At 45.1% G+C, this 15664-nt stretch overlaps 1 protein-coding gene across 1 annotated transcript in view; it reads right to left on the reverse strand.

Moving 5' to 3' along the window:
* The window catches only part of TRIM14 (tripartite motif containing 14), a 119177-nt gene that overhangs the window by 55061 nt on the left and 48452 nt on the right, over window positions 1-15664 (reverse strand). The window lies entirely within an intron of this gene.

Below are 15664 nucleotides of genomic sequence, written 5' to 3' on the forward strand. Positions count from 1 at the left end.
AGTGTGATCCCGGCATAAAAGTCAATACCCTTTAACGAGCCTTGCCACATGACATGTTACTCTTTAGACCCCAGTCAGAGGTCTCTCAATGCAAATAAATAAAATCTCATACTGTGAGGAGGTGCAACACCCTGAAACACATGCCTGCAAATTCAGATTCTGGTTTGTCCTTTATAAGTCATATGGAAAGGCTCTTAAAGGGTTCATATTGGCTTTTAGGATTGCTACTTCTGATAGGTGATGCTAGAATTCAAGTCCTCTTTCTCTTTGAAGAGGCAGTTTGCATATTTCAAAGGTCAAACATCTATCCATTATAGTCTATCAACACGATCACACATTTATTCTTTCTGATGGATTAATTTTCTATAAAAAAAATGAGTCTTTTGTCTGATCCGATTTGCAGATCAAACTCACCTATTCAAGTTAATAGGTCCATGAAATAAAAAATGAATACCATCCATATGTCATCCTACTGCTGTTAGTTTATTACTGTGCAATGGGTATGAGAATTTTTTGTTTTTTTAAATATTGGAAAAATGGATGCCACACTGATGGTAAAAATGAAAACGGATCGAAAAGGGATCAAGCACACTGATAAAAATGGTCTTTTTTTTTCCCATACCCTGCTAAAAACCCAGACATCTGAATGAGGCCATATTATGTGGCACATAGATAATATGAATAATACATTTTAACAAGTTATTTGTGAATTAAACCACACGTATTTTCTTAACTGTAAGTTTCAACTCTAAAGGGGGCTTCACACATAGCGATATCGCTAGCAATATTGCTAAAGTGTCAGCGATTTTGTGACGCAGCAGCGATATCGCTAGTGATATCGCTATATGTGATACTTACCTCCGACCGGCTCCCCCGCTGGCTATCGTTGATCGCGCGAGAACGTCCTGGGCCGTTTCTCGTCGGCAGCTTCCTGCTGGGCTTCTTGCTGGCGCCGACGAGCGACGCATGGACGCGGGCGGGAGGACGTCTTCATCGCCACGTTTTTCAGGTAAGTATCGACCGCTGCTGCGTCGCTGCATCGCTAGTGAGATCTGCCTGTTTGGCGGCTCACTAGCGACCATTTAGAGATGCACCAGCGATCCTGACCAGGTCATATCGTTGTCGGGATCGCTGGTGCATCGCTAAATGTAACGGGACCCTAAGGCTGGGATCAAACATGTGAGAAACACAGCCGAGTCTCGCATGTTAATACCCGACACTGCCGCCGTCACTCGGGATCGGGGAGTGCGGCTCCATGTATTGCTATTGTATTAACATGCAAGACTCGGCCGTGTTTCTTGCATGTGTGATCCCGACCTAAATGGGGTTCTCTTCTGCTGTTACTTGGTGCCAATTATCATGCAGTAACCTTGACCAACCGCGATATCCTGTAACTGGGTTGTGTGCAATTTTGTAAAGGGATGAAAAATATGCAAAAAAAATCCATTACCCAATGACAAATTTTCCCACCCCAGAAAATGTTATACATTGCTCCTTTCCTCCAAACAAATCCAAGTATCAGGTGTATTTTCTTTTATAATATATTTATATTATACTTTAATCTAATGTTATACTAAGGAATCTATCCCATTATAGGAAACCATTTTGATTTTTAAGACCCTTTCATTGCGGAGGTGAGAGGGCACTGAGCCTCCATAGAACATTACTGGACTTAAACTTTAAATCAAAAAGTAAACTTCATCTATAAAAATATAAAGTCTTCTGTAATCTTTGATAAGAGGAGATACATTAAAATAGCTTCTAAGTAAAAGAGATTGCTGTATTTGCATTTTCTTTATAGATAATCTGTGTTAACGAACACACTTGTCCTGAAAGTACGCTAAGGATGCCAATTAACAGGAGTAGTTTTGCTATCCCGCTGCACAATTGTCAGCATTTTTAAGCGAGTTTCTTTTTTAGCATGTGGCAGTCATTAATTACAAACCTAAAATTAAATAATAATGGGAGACGATGGCAAATTGCCAATACTTTCCTCAGCTTAAGTGCCAGATCTTTCATACCTTTGTTTTTCATATTTTAAAAGCTCCAGCAGATGTCAGTAGACAGCTAGGGCTCGGCATAATAGCATTTCTGCTGAGACCTACAGAACATCATTCTGTTTCCACAGACCTTCCGAAAACTGTTACACAGAATGGACAAGACCTGCTGCTGCATCATTGCCAACATCACTTTATTACTGTTTGTGGCGCGCCCCGCAGGGCCTTAGGTTACTCGGTACCGGGCCCGTTGACATCAGCGGGGGATGTCATAGCGACAGTGACCCGGGCCATGGCCCTGAGGCGTCCAGTAATAAAATAGGGGAAAGTTGTGTGGTATTTAAGTGTGACGCCACCTGTGGTGTTCAGCAATTAATAGCTGACGCTGCGGTTTTTGGTCTCCTGGGGCTGATGGTGACGCAGCCAAGATGGTTCAGCTCCCCACGGGTAGAGCGAGGGTCCCAGGGCAAATATATTTGATTAATAGTTCAGATGGCGGTGAACGTTGGGGTGCAGAGAAATAAGAGGACACAGAGAGGTGCAGTTTCTTTACCTTTTACTGGCAAGTGGTTGCAATCTGGAGTACCACATACAGGTGATGGATTGAGTCCGGCTCGCCTGGAGGCATTCAGGGGATCCACCCTGCCAGGTCGGGGTTTGGGACTTTCCTTCTGCGCTTTGTGTGCGGGTCTCTGCTGTTTGTAACTAAGCTGCGACCCTCTAGTGCGTGATGGTTTCTCTAACCTGTATGGCTGTCAGCGTGAGCCTATTCCACAGGTACTTTCCTTTTCACCGTCAGCCCCGGGCTCCTGATCTGCTGCCATGCCCTCATGTGTTCAATGTCACTCAGGAACTTGCAGACCCCTGTACTTCCAGATTCGGCGGTCAAGACATACAGCTCCTGCCCACCCAGGACTCTGGCGTCCCTTTCTCTCTATTAGCACTTCGCTCTGGGGTCTGCTATACACAGTTTTTAGCTTCCTCAGAGCCTCTCTTCTCGCTCCTGTCCTTTCCCTCTTCACAGATCAACTGTCCCTCACCAACTGACTGGATCTTCCAGAAAGATCCTTTACCTCAGGCTTAACTGTGTTGTCATCAGCTCAGGCTGCTCTCGTTTCCATGACAACTTCTCTGTTTGCTCCCACAGCTGACTGCTTGCTGACTCACTAACCCCCTCTGCTGGCCAGAAATTATAAGGCAGCTCCCCTTTCTGAGCTGCAGCTGGAATTGTAATGTAATCTGTTACCTGGCATGGGGCCCCCCCCTGCCTCCAGGCATGACTTTACCCCTTAGAGGGAGGCAATGTCACTGTGACAACTGGACTCTGGGGTGTCACATTTGTATGCCAAAGTACCCTTTAAAGCTGAACATCAATTGTCTAGTGATGTAACCCCATGTTGTGTGAAGAGCCAGTATACTGCTAGACACGTGGTCAAAATTGTTGGTATCCCTCTTTTAATGACAGAAAACCCCACAATGGTCACAAAAATAACTTGAATCTTGCAAAAGTAATAAATAAAAAATCTATGAAAATGAACAAATAAAAGTCAGACATTGCTTTTCAACCATGAAACTCATAACTCATAACTCATGAAATAGGCCTGGACAGAAATGATGGTACCCTTGAAAATAATGTGACAAAGGGGACATGTTAAAGCAAGGGGAGTCCACTAATTAGCATCACAGGTGCCTACAATCATGGAATCAGTGAGTTGGCCTGTATAGAGGGCTACAGATACTCACTGTGCTTTTTGGTGACATGGTGTGTATTACACTCAACATGGATCAGAGGAAGCGAAGGAAAGAGTTGTCTCAGGAGATTAGAAAGAAAATTAAAGACAAACATGTTAAAGGTAAAAGTTATAAGACCATCTCCAAGCAGCTTGATGTTCCTGTGACTACAGTTGCACATATTATTCAGAGATTTAAGATCCATGGGACTGTAACCAACCTCTCTGGACGTGGCTGCAGGAGGAAAATTGATGACAAATCAAAGAAATGGATAATACGAATGGTAACAAAAGAGCCAAGAAAGAATTCTAAACAGATTAAAGGTGAACTTCAAGCTCAAGGAACATCAGTGTCAGATCGCACCATCCTTTGTTGTAGGAGCCAAAGTGGACTTCATGAGAGACGACCAAGGAGGACACCATTGTTGAAAAAAATCATAAAAAAGCCAGACTGAAATTTGACAAGCCACAACGATTCTAGGAGAATGTCCTATGGACAGATGAGGCAAAAATGGAACTTTTTGGCAAGGCACATCAGCTCTCTGTTCACAGATGAAAAAATGAAGCATATCAAGAAACTGTCCCTAATGTGAAACATGGAGGAGGCTCTGCTATGTTTGGAGGCTGCTTTGATGCATCTGTCACAGGGTGTCTAGAATCTGTGCAGGGTACAATGAAATCTCAAGACAATCAAGGTATTCTAGGGAGAAATGTGCTGCCCAGCGTCAGAAAGCTTGGTCTCAGTCGCAGGTCATGGGTCTTGCAACAGGATAATGACCCAAAACACACAGCTAAAACACCCAAGAATGGCTAAGAGGAAAACATTGGACTATTCTGAAGTGGCTTTCTGTGAGCCTAACCTAAATCCTATTGAGCATCTTTGGAAAGAGCTGAAACATGCCGTCTGGAAAAGGTAACCTTCAAACACAAGACAACTGGAGCAGTTTGTTCTTGAGGAGTGGACCAAAATACCTGTCGAGAGGTGCAGAAGTCTCATTGACTGTTATAGGAATCGTTTGATTGCAGTGATTGCCTCAAAAGGTTGTGCAACCAAATATTAAGTTAAAGGTACCATCATTTCTGTCCAGGCCTATTTCATGAGTTTTATTTTATTTTTTTTAATTCTGTGGAAGCATGGTTGAAAAGCAATGTCTGACCTTCATTTGTTCAATTTCATAGATTTTTTATTTATTATCACTTTTGTCAGATTCAAGTTATTTCTGTCACCATTGTGGATTTTCTGTCTTTAACCCCTTCCTGACATCAGACGTACTATCCCGTCCATGGGACCCGGGCCCCTATGCCCATGGACGGGATAGTATGTCTACCACGATCAGCGGCGCCCACGTGGTGAGCACCGCGGATTGCGGCCGGGTGTCAGCTGATTATCACAGCTGACACCCGGCACTATGTGTCAGAGGCGGTCACGGACCGCCCCCGACACGTTAACCCCTTGAACACCGCAATCAAACATGATCGCGGTGTACCGGGGGTTAAAGGGAAGCATCGGCAGGGTGGGGGCTCCCTCCGTGCTTCCCTGAGCCCCCCACGGCAGCGCAATGTGCAGCGCTGCTGCCGGGGCCTCCTTTCCTGCAGGCCCCCGAATCCAAGATGGCGACGTGGGCCTTCGGGGGCCTGTAGGGAGCTGACTTCCTCAGTGCCTGCAAAGCGCAGGCATGAGGAAGTCTGCAGAACTGCCTGTGACAGATTGCTGATCTGTCACAGTGATCTGTGATGTGACAGATCAGCGATCTGTCATGTGACAGATCAGCAATCTGTCACAGGACAGTGATGTCCCACCTGAGACTATGGAATAAAGTTAAAAAAATAAAAAAAAGTGTAAAAATAATTTTAAAAAAAATCGCCAAATAAATTAAAAAAAAAAAAAAATATTCCCCCAATAAATCCATTTTTTAAATAAAAAAAAAACAAAACAATAAAAGTACACATATTAGGTATCGCCGTGTCCGTAACGACCTGCCCTATAAAACTATCCCATTAGTTAACCCCTTTAGCGAACCCATTAAAAAATAAAAATAAAAAACGAAGCAAAAAATGATTTATTATCATACCGCCAAACAAAAAGTGCAATAACGCGCGATCAAAAAGACGCATATAAATATCCATGGTACCGCTGAAAATGTCATCTTGTCCCGCAAAAAACGAGCTACCATACAGCATCGTCAGTGAAAAAATACAAAAGTTATAGCTTGCAGAATAAAGCGATACAAAAATAATTATTTTTTATATAAAATAGTTTTCATTGCATAAAACCGACAAAACATAAAAAAAGACCTAAATGAGGTATCGCTGTAACCGTACTGACCCGAAGAATAAAAGCGCTTTATCAATTTTACCGCACGCGGAACGGTGTAAACGCACCCCCCCCAAAAGATATTCATGAAACGCTGGTTTTTGTTCATTCTGCGTCCCAAAAATCGGAATAAAAAGCGATCAAAAAATGTCACGTGCCCGAAAATGGTACCAATAAAAACGTCAACTCGTCCCGCAAAAAATAAGACCTCGCATGACTTCGGTGGGTCAAAATACGGAAAAGTTATAGCTTTCAATATGTGGTGATGCAAAAACTATTTTTACAATGAAAAGCGTCTTTTAGCGTGCGACAGCCGCCAAAAATAAATACCGCCATAAATAGTAAATCAAACCCCCCATTGTCACCCAATTAGTAAGGGAAAAATAATAAAATTAAAAGAAAATGTATTTATTTCCATTTTCCCATTAGGGCTAGGGCCAGGGTTAGGGTTAGGGCTAGGGCTAGGGTTAGGACCAGGGTTAGGGTTAGGGCTAGGGTTAGGGCTAGAGTTAAGGTTAGGGCTAGGGTTAGGGTTAGGGCTGAGATTAGGGTTAGGGGTGTGTTGGCGTTAGGGTTGGAGTTAGAATTGGGGGTTTCCACTGTTTGGGCACATCAGGTGCTCTCCAAATGCAACATGGCGTCTGATCTCAATTTCAGCCAATTCTGAGTTGAAAAAGTCAAATGGTGCTCCTTCCCTTCCAAGCTCTGCCATGCGCCCAAACAGTGTTTTACCCCCACATGTAGGGTATCGGCCTACTCAGGACAAATTGCAAAACAACTTTTGGGGTCCAATTTCTCCTGTTACCATTAAGAAAATAAAAAATTGGGGGCAAAAATATCATTTTTGTGGAAAAAAATGATTTTTTCTATTTTCACGCCCGGGCGTTATAAACTTCTGTGAAGCACTTGGGGGTTCAAAGTGCTCACCACACATCTAGATAAGTTCCGTGGGGGGTCTAGTGTCCCAAATGGGATCACTTGTGGGGAGTTTCAATAGTTTAGGTAGATTAGGGGCTCTCCATACGCACATGACACCCGCAGACCATTCCATCAAAGTCTGCATTCCAAAACGTCACTACTTCCCTTCCGAACCCCGACATGTGCCCATACAGTAGTTTTCTCCCACAAATGGGGTGTCAGCGTACTCACGACAAATTGGACAACAACATTTGGGGATGAATTTCTCCTGTTACCCTTGGGAAAATAAAATAATTGGGGACTAATTGATCATGTTTGTGGAAAAAAATATGATTTTTTTATTTTCATGCCCGGGCATTATAAACTTCTGTGAAGCACTTGGGGGTTCAAAGTGCTCACCACACATCTAGATAAGTTCCATGGGGTCACTTGTGGGGAGTTTCAATAGTTTAGGTAGATCAGGGGCTCTCCAAACGCACATGACACCCGCAGACCATTCCATCAAAGTCTGCATTCCAAAACGTCTCTAATTCCCTTCCGAGCTCCGACATGTGCCCATACAGTAGTTTTCTCCCACAAATGGGGTGTCAGCGTACTCAGGACTAGAGTTGAGCGAAACGGGTCGAAAAATTTCAAAAGTCGCCGACTTTTGGCAAAGTCGGGTTTCATGAAACAAAACCCGACCCTAGGATGAGGTCGGCCACGAGGTCGGCGACTTACGCGCCAAAGTCGCGTTTCAAAAGTTTGTTTTGCGCTCTTTTTCAGCCAATCAGGATCCACGGACACTGTGGGCAACGTGATGACATAGGCAGGGGTCACCACCATCTTTCAGAAGGGCATGCAAGTGATTGGCTTGCTTTGGTGGGCGTCACAGGGGGTATAAAAGGGCGTGCACGCCGACCGCCATCTTACTTCTGCCGATCTCAGTATAGGGAGAGGTTGCTGCTGATTCTGTAGGGAGAGCGTTAGGCAGGGAAGAAGACAAAAAAACTGCTTCTGCTGCTAGCGATTTGGCCTGCACAACACACCAGTCACTGTGTGTGCAGTGCAAGGGGAGGCTATATAGTGGTGTATCAGTGGTGTTGGTTGTTGGGCTGCCTTCTAAGGCTTCCTGACATTCCTGCATTGCTGTTTACCCACTGCTCCACAAACTGCTTTTTTAAAAGCAATCCCAATTTTTTTTTTTTGTCCTGCTGAGAAGAAAAAAAAACTGCTTCTGCTGCTAGAGATTTGGCCTGTACAACACACCAGTCACTGTGTGTGCAGTGCAAGGGGAGGCTATATAGTGGTGTATCAGTGGTGTTGGTTGTTGGGCTGCCTTCTAAGGCTTCCAGACATTCCTGCATTGCTGTTTACCCACCGCTCCGCAAACTGCTTTTTTAAAAGCAATCCCAATTTTTTTTTTTGTCCTGCTGAGAAGAAAAAAAAACTGCTTCTGCTGCTAGCGATTTGGCCTGCACAACACACCAGTCACTGTGTGTGCAGTGCAAGGGGAGGCTATATTGTGGTGTATCAGTGGTGTTGGTTGTTTGGCTGCCTTTTAAGGCTTCCTGACAGGCTGGCATTGCTGTTTACCCACTGCTCTGCAATCTGCTTTTTTAAAAGCAATCCAATCTCCCTTATCCTCTAGTCACTTTTGTCACAGCTGTGCCATCGAGCCTGTGACATAGCGCTCAGATATCAGTGGCCCTCACACAATCTGCAGGTGGGGACCACAGACCACATCTCAGTACCAATGCTTTCTGGCTGATGTTTTTGTCCCTTTTGAATGTTGGTTGTGCTTTCACACTCGTGGTAGCATGAGACGGACTCTACAACCCATACAAGTTACTCAGGTAGTGCAGCTCATCCAGGATGGCACATTAATGCGAGCTGTGGCAAGAAGGTTTGCTGTGTCTGTCAGCATAGTGTCCAGAGGCTGGAGGTGCTACTAGGAGACAGGCCAGAACACCAGGAAATGTGGAGGGGCCATAGGAGGGCAACAACCCAGCAGCAAGACCACTACCTCTGCCTTTGTGCAAGGATGAACAGGATGAGCACTGCCAGAGCCCTGCAAAATGACATCCAGCAGGCCACAAATGTGCATGTGTCTGCACAAACGGTTAGAAACCGACTCCATGAGGATGGTTTGAGAGCCCGATGTCCACAGATGGAGGTTGTGCTTACAGCCCAAGACCGTGCAGGACGCTTGGCATTTGCCATTTGCCACAGAACACCAGGATTGGCAAATTTGCCACTGGCACCCTGTGCTCTTCACAGATGAAAGCAGGTTCACATTGAGCACATGTGACAGACGTGACAAAGTCTGGAGATGCCGTGGAAAGCGATCTGCTGCCTGAAACATCCTTCAGCATGATCGGTTTGCCAGTGGGTCAGTAATGGTGTGGGGTGGCATTTCTTTGGAGGGCCACACAGCCCTCAATGTGCTCGACAGAGGTAGCCTGACTGTCATTAGGTACCGAGATGAAATCCTCAGACCCCTTATGAGACCATATGCTGGTGCGGTTGGCCCTGGGTTATTCTTAATGCAGGGCAATGCCAGACCTCATGTGGCTGGAGTGTGTCAGCAGTTCCTGCAAGATGAAGGTATTGAAGCTATGGACTGGCCCGCCCATTCCCCTGACCTGAATCCAATTGAGCACATCTGAGACATCATGTCTCTCTCCATCCACTAATGACACGTTGCGCCACAGACTGTCCAGGAGTTGGTGGACGCTTTAGTCCAGGTGTGGGAGGAGATCCCTAAGGAGACAATCTGCAACCTCATCAGGAGCATGACTTGTTTTAAGGACATTACATTCCACTTTAATATTGTGTGTGACTCCAAATCCAGGCCTTCATTGGTTAATGAGTTTGATTTCTATTGATTTTTGTGTGATTTTGTTGTCAGCATATTCAACTTTGTACAGAACAAAGTATTCAATGAGAATATTTCAATCATTCAGATCTAGGATGTGTTATTTGAGTGTTTATTTTTTTGAGCAGTGTATATATAGACAGTATATACAGTTGTGGTCAAAAGTATTGACACCCCTGCAATTTTGTCAGATAATACTCAGTTTCTTCATGAAAATGATTGCAATCACAAATTCTTTGGTATTATTATCTTCATTTAATTTGTCTTAAATTAAAAAACACAAAAGAGAATGAAGCAAAAAGAAAAACATTGATCATTTCACACAAAACTCCAAAAATGGGCCAGACAAAAGTATTGGCACCCTCAGCCTAATACTTGGTTGCACAACCTTTAGCCAAAATAACTGCAACCAACCGCTTCCGGTAACCATCAATGAGTTTCTTACAATGCTCTGCTGGAATTTTAGACCATTCTTCTTTGGCAAACTGCTCCAGGTCCCTGATATTAGAAGGGTGCCTTCTCCAAACTGCCATTTTTAGATCTCTCCACAGGTGTTTTATGGGATTCAGGTCTGGACTCATTGCTGGCCACCTTAGAAGTCTCCAGTGCTTTCTCTCAAACCATTTTCTAGTGCTTTTTGAAGTGTGTTTTGGGTCATTGTTCTGCTGGAAGACCCATGACCTCTGAGGGCGACCCAGCTTTCTCACACTGGGCCCTACATTATGCTGCAAAATTTGTTGGTAGTCTTCAGACCTCATAATGCCATTCACATGGTCAAGCAGTCCAGTGCCAGAGGCAGCAAAGCAACCCCAAAACATCAGGGAACCTCCGCCATGTTTGACTGTAGGAACCGTGTTTTTTTCTTTGAATGCCTCTTTTTTTCTCCTGTAAACTCTATGTTGATGCCTTTGCCCAAAAAGCTCTACTTTTGTCTCATCTGACCAGAGAACATTTTTCCAAAATGTTTTAGGCTTTTTCAGGTAAGTTTTGGCAAACTCCAGCCTGGCTTTTTTATGTCTCAGGGTAAGAAGTGGGGTCTTCCTGGGTCTCCTACCATACAGTCCCTTTTCATTCAGACAATGACGGATAGTACGGGTTGACACTGTTGTACCCTCGGACTGCAGGGCAACTTGAACTTGTTTGGATGTTAGTCGAGGTTCTTTATCCAACATCCGCACAATCTTGCGTTGAAATCTCTTGTCAATTTTTCTTTTCCGTCCACATCTAGGGAGGATAGCCACAGTGCCATGGGCTTTAAACTTCTTGATGACACTGCGCACGGTAGACACAGGAACATTCAGGTCTTTGGAGATTGACTTGTAGCCTGGAGATTGCTCATGCTTCCTCACAATTTGGTTTCTCAAGTCCTCAGACAGTTCTTTGGTCTTCTTTCTTTTCTCCATGCTCAATGTGGTACACACAAGGACACAGGACAGAGGTTGAGATTTAGTTACTGCCAACACCTGTTAGGTGCCACAGGTAAGTTACAGGTGCTGTTAGTTACACAAATTAGAGAAGCATCACATGATTTTTCGAACAGTGCCAATACTTTTGTCCACCCTCTTTTTTATGTTTGGTGTGAAAATATATCCAATTTGGCTTTAGGACAATTCTTTTTGTGTTTTTTCATTAAAGACAAATTAAATGAAGATAATAACAACAAATAATTTGTGTTTGCAATAATTTTCATGAAGAAACTGAGTATTATCTGACAAAATTGCAGGGGTGTCAATACTTTTGGCCACAACTGTATATATTTTGTCATGGCTCTGGATGGGATTTCCCTCACTGTCCTTCTAGGGTTAATTTTGCATGGCCTCCCTTTGGTTTGGGGAAGGCTATATTTACCCGCCCCTGTGCTGAACTCGTCGTCAGTGATACTTCCATTCTCGGCTGAGCAGTTGACCCTTATGATACCTGTGTATACTGCCTGTTCTTGTATGCTTGTACCTTGTATGACCTGGCCCATCCCTCGTTTTGTATCTGCACTTAGACTCTGTACCTTCTGTCTTATCTCTGGTTTTGACCTTGGCTAAAGGTCCCTGACTATTCTCTCGTTTGTGCCCTTGGTGACCGCGTTACCCTCTCTGGCTTCTGACCCCGGCTTGTATTATACCACGCTGTCTGTCTACTCCTTTGGTTACCGTGTTACCCTCTGGTCTGACCTCGGCTTGCTTAGCGCTTCTCTCAGATCCGCCAACTCTCCCGTCGCCATTCTTGGGAGTACGAGGCTTTGCCCCACCTCCAGCCACTCCCCCTGTTATCAAGTGTTGCAGGTCCTGATACCCTACGGCGCACTCACAGCTGCGGCTGCACGTTACTGCAGGAGTCTTCTGGCTTCCTCCACACTTCCCCGGGCTCACATTCTGACTCTGGTGCTGTGTCCATTAGATTATCACTGACCAATAAAAAATCTTTCCCTCTCTTGCGTGGGGCTTTGCGAAATTAGTGTATTGTTGTTATGGACCCTCTTCATGCTCTGTCAGAGCAGGTCAATAGTCTCACTCAAATGATGCAAAAGTTGTCTATTGAGCAGAGAACCCTGGCTCAATCCCAGCAGCAGGTTAAAAGGAAGGTTGCGGATGCAGTACAGGGTGCTTTTTCCTCTAGGGCTCAGGGTGAGGGGGTTAATGATGTTTCTTTAATTTCTCCTGAACCACCTGTTAAGTTATCTGACACCTTCTCTGGGGATAAAAAGAAATTTCGGGCCTTTAAAGAGGGGTGTAAGCTGTTTTTCTCCCTGCGACCCCGTTCTTCAGGCGACGGTGGGAGTGATTATATTGTTATTAAGGGAGGCTCCACAGGCTTGGGCTTTCTCTCTTTCCCCTATGGCCCCTGAAAGAATGTCAGTGGATCGGTTCCTTGAGGCCCTTGGACATATATATGATGAACTTGAACATGTGCGTCTGGCTGAAGACATGGTTATGAGTGTGGTGCAGGGAAAGTACTCAGCCAAGTGGTTTTGTTCTGATTTCAGGCGTTGGGCTGCAGAGGTGTCATGGAACAACTCGGCTCTCAGGGGTTTGTTCCGTAAAGGTCTGTCAAGCACCTGAAAGATGCCTTGGCATTACATACTCCACTGGACACCCTCGAGGAAGCTATGACACAGGCCTTCTGCATGGACCATAGACTCCGTGCTCAGGGAGTGATGCAGCAGGAGACACCTTTGTATTCTAGCAAAGTGGTTTCATTGTAGTCTGTTGAACCCATGGAGGTGGGAGCCGTTTCGTTTAAGGAGAAGGAAAGGAGACACCGCAAGGAAGACAAGCTGTATTTTTATTGTTGGGCTCCAGGACACTGGAAAAAGGACTGCCCTTCTTGCCCTCCGTCCATCAAGATGTCGGGAAACGTCAAGGTCTGGGTAACAGTCGAGGAAGTTACCCAGACCCTCAGGTACAATTTTCCTCATTTTCTAAAATCCCACTCCAGGTGGAGTTGGAAGTTGACTGTGGTCTATCCCTCACCACAGCTTTTGTTGATTGTGGCTCTACCATCAACTTAATTTACTCTCGCTTGGTGACTCACTGTAAGATAGGGACAGTCAGGTTTTAGACTCCAGTTAAAATTGTTGCTGTTGACTCTTCTCCTCTCACCAAAGAGGGGATCATCTATGTCTCTGAGGTTTTCTTGCTCAAGGTTTGACATGCACATATGGAACACATAAGTTGTTTTGTTTTGGATAATTTACCTGCGGGGTTGGTTTTGGGAATGCCTTGGTTGCAACGTCATAACCCCATTATTGATTGAGAAAATTGTCCAATGGGGGTCAAATTGTACTAACCAATGTTGCAATTCCGTGTTCATGACTAAATGTGTAAAGTCTGTATCTGTGACGTCTGTCGGTCTGGAGGGTATTCCGGAGTACCTGAAGGACTTTGAGGACGTGCTCTCCGAAAGTGAAGCTGAGGTTCTACCACCACATCGGTCTTTTGATTGTGCCATTGATTTAATTCCTGGGGCTAAATTACCCAAAGCCCATTTGTTTAATCTTTCAGGTCCTGAGCGGCTGGCTATGAAGGAATATATTTCCGAGAGTCTTTGTAAGGGGCATATCTGCCCTTCTGTTTCTCCTGTGGCAGCCTGATTTTTCTTTGTAAAGAAAAAAAGATGGTGGTTTGTGTCCTTGCCTCGAATTTCAGGAACTCAATAAAATCACTGTGAGAAACATATACCCACTCCCTCTCATTCCTGATTTGTGTAACCAAATGTCCGGGGCTAAGTGGTTTTCTAAATTGGATCAACAGGGAACCTATAACTTGATAAGGGTTCAGGAGGGGGACCAGTGGATTGATGGCATTTCTCACATCTGAGGGTCTCTTTGAGAATCTGGTTATACCCTTTGGCCTGACATATACACATACACATGGGCAGGACCTTAGCCTAAGTGGTGCCCTAAGCAAAAATACTTTTGCTGTCCCCAACCAAGTGTTTTTTTCCCAGGTTCCCAGAACATGAATAAGGCCAGGAGCCCTAAAAAAAATGATTTTAGCTTTCTTCAGTTTTTTTTTCCTGACATAATATGACCTACGCATCTGTATTGTACCATAAGCTGGTCTGAATATGTGGTGTGGAACCTGCACCTCAAATCCACCATCTATCACATCTAAACTCACCCTTAATGGTTTATTTTGATCCTGTACATTTATGATATATCCACAGGATATTACGTAATGGATAGTACATGCGGATCTCACCGATGGGACCCACATCTGTCTGGAGAAAGAGGCACTGCTTATTTCATGGAGAGGTGGCATAAAGTCCTCCTTTACACATGAGTGGGAATTCTGCCATCTCTTGACTGACAGCGGAGCATGTCATGGCCCTGTGGCGCCCCTGAGGGTTCAGTCACCACAGAGGTACTGCACCTCCTCCTGAGGTGTGGTACTCCACTATCCAGGTAAGGTGGAGACACCTGACCACACTCCAACACTCGCATCCCACATGCACACCAGTAGTGTAACAGAGCAACCTTTGTGGCTCCCTGCTTGGAACACGAAGAGTGCTGGGAGGTGGGTGGAACTTAGACTGCACAAGAGAGCGGGAGAATATTAGGAAATGGTCAGTCTGTGAGAGAAGATCCCCTGAGAGGGATTGAGTGAAGGAAGTGCTGCAGCAGACTCCTGTGACCTGGAGCTGCTGGCACAGGAAAGAGCCATAGAAAGCCTGATTCTTCAAAAGGAAGATAGTTTAGTATGGAACGTAAGGAGGAGAAGAGAACTAAGGACTAGGGTCAGAGCAGAGCCCTTCCTCAAGTTTGAAGCGCATGGCCGGGGTCCGGTCCCCGAGGTTGTATGGATACTGATGTTCCTGCAGCAAAAACTGGAGGAATAGAAGTCATCACCACTTTATTTCCATCTAAGACTTGGGGGCACAACAGCAATGTGGGTGAGCCGGGACATGATAGCAAGGAGTCCCCGAAGAAGGCTGTCTGCTGTACAAGTAGAGTTCTAAGTAACATCAAGAAGGAGGAACTTGAGTTTAATACGCAACTACAGGTACTTCAGATTAGGCGCTAGTGTGGAGACGTTCAGAGAAGGCACATGTTGGAGGAGTGCTGGAAAGGTGTACTTTACCTTGCCTGGGAGTTGGCTGAGCCCCTGACCTGGAGGATACGGCAACGAAGTGGGCATCTGTGTGCACCAGACTGTGAGTAAAGCCTTGGAACTACATGCCCTTGTGTCCTCCACTTATTCTTGCGCCTTACACCCAGCTCTGCTACATCTACTTCTTTACACCATCTCCCCACTTGCCAACCTCATCTACACTGCCCTGGGACTACAGCTCCACCTGTGGGGAGCTTCAACATCATTGCTGCACTGCACCATCTGTCCCAAAGAAGCAACCCTGC

The sequence above is a fragment of the Dendrobates tinctorius genome, unplaced genomic scaffold (assembly GCF_039654945.1).
Source record: "Dendrobates tinctorius isolate UK_male_01 unplaced genomic scaffold, ASM3965494v1 ptg000160l, whole genome shotgun sequence".
Classification (NCBI taxonomy): domain Eukaryota; kingdom Metazoa; phylum Chordata; class Amphibia; order Anura; family Dendrobatidae; genus Dendrobates; species Dendrobates tinctorius.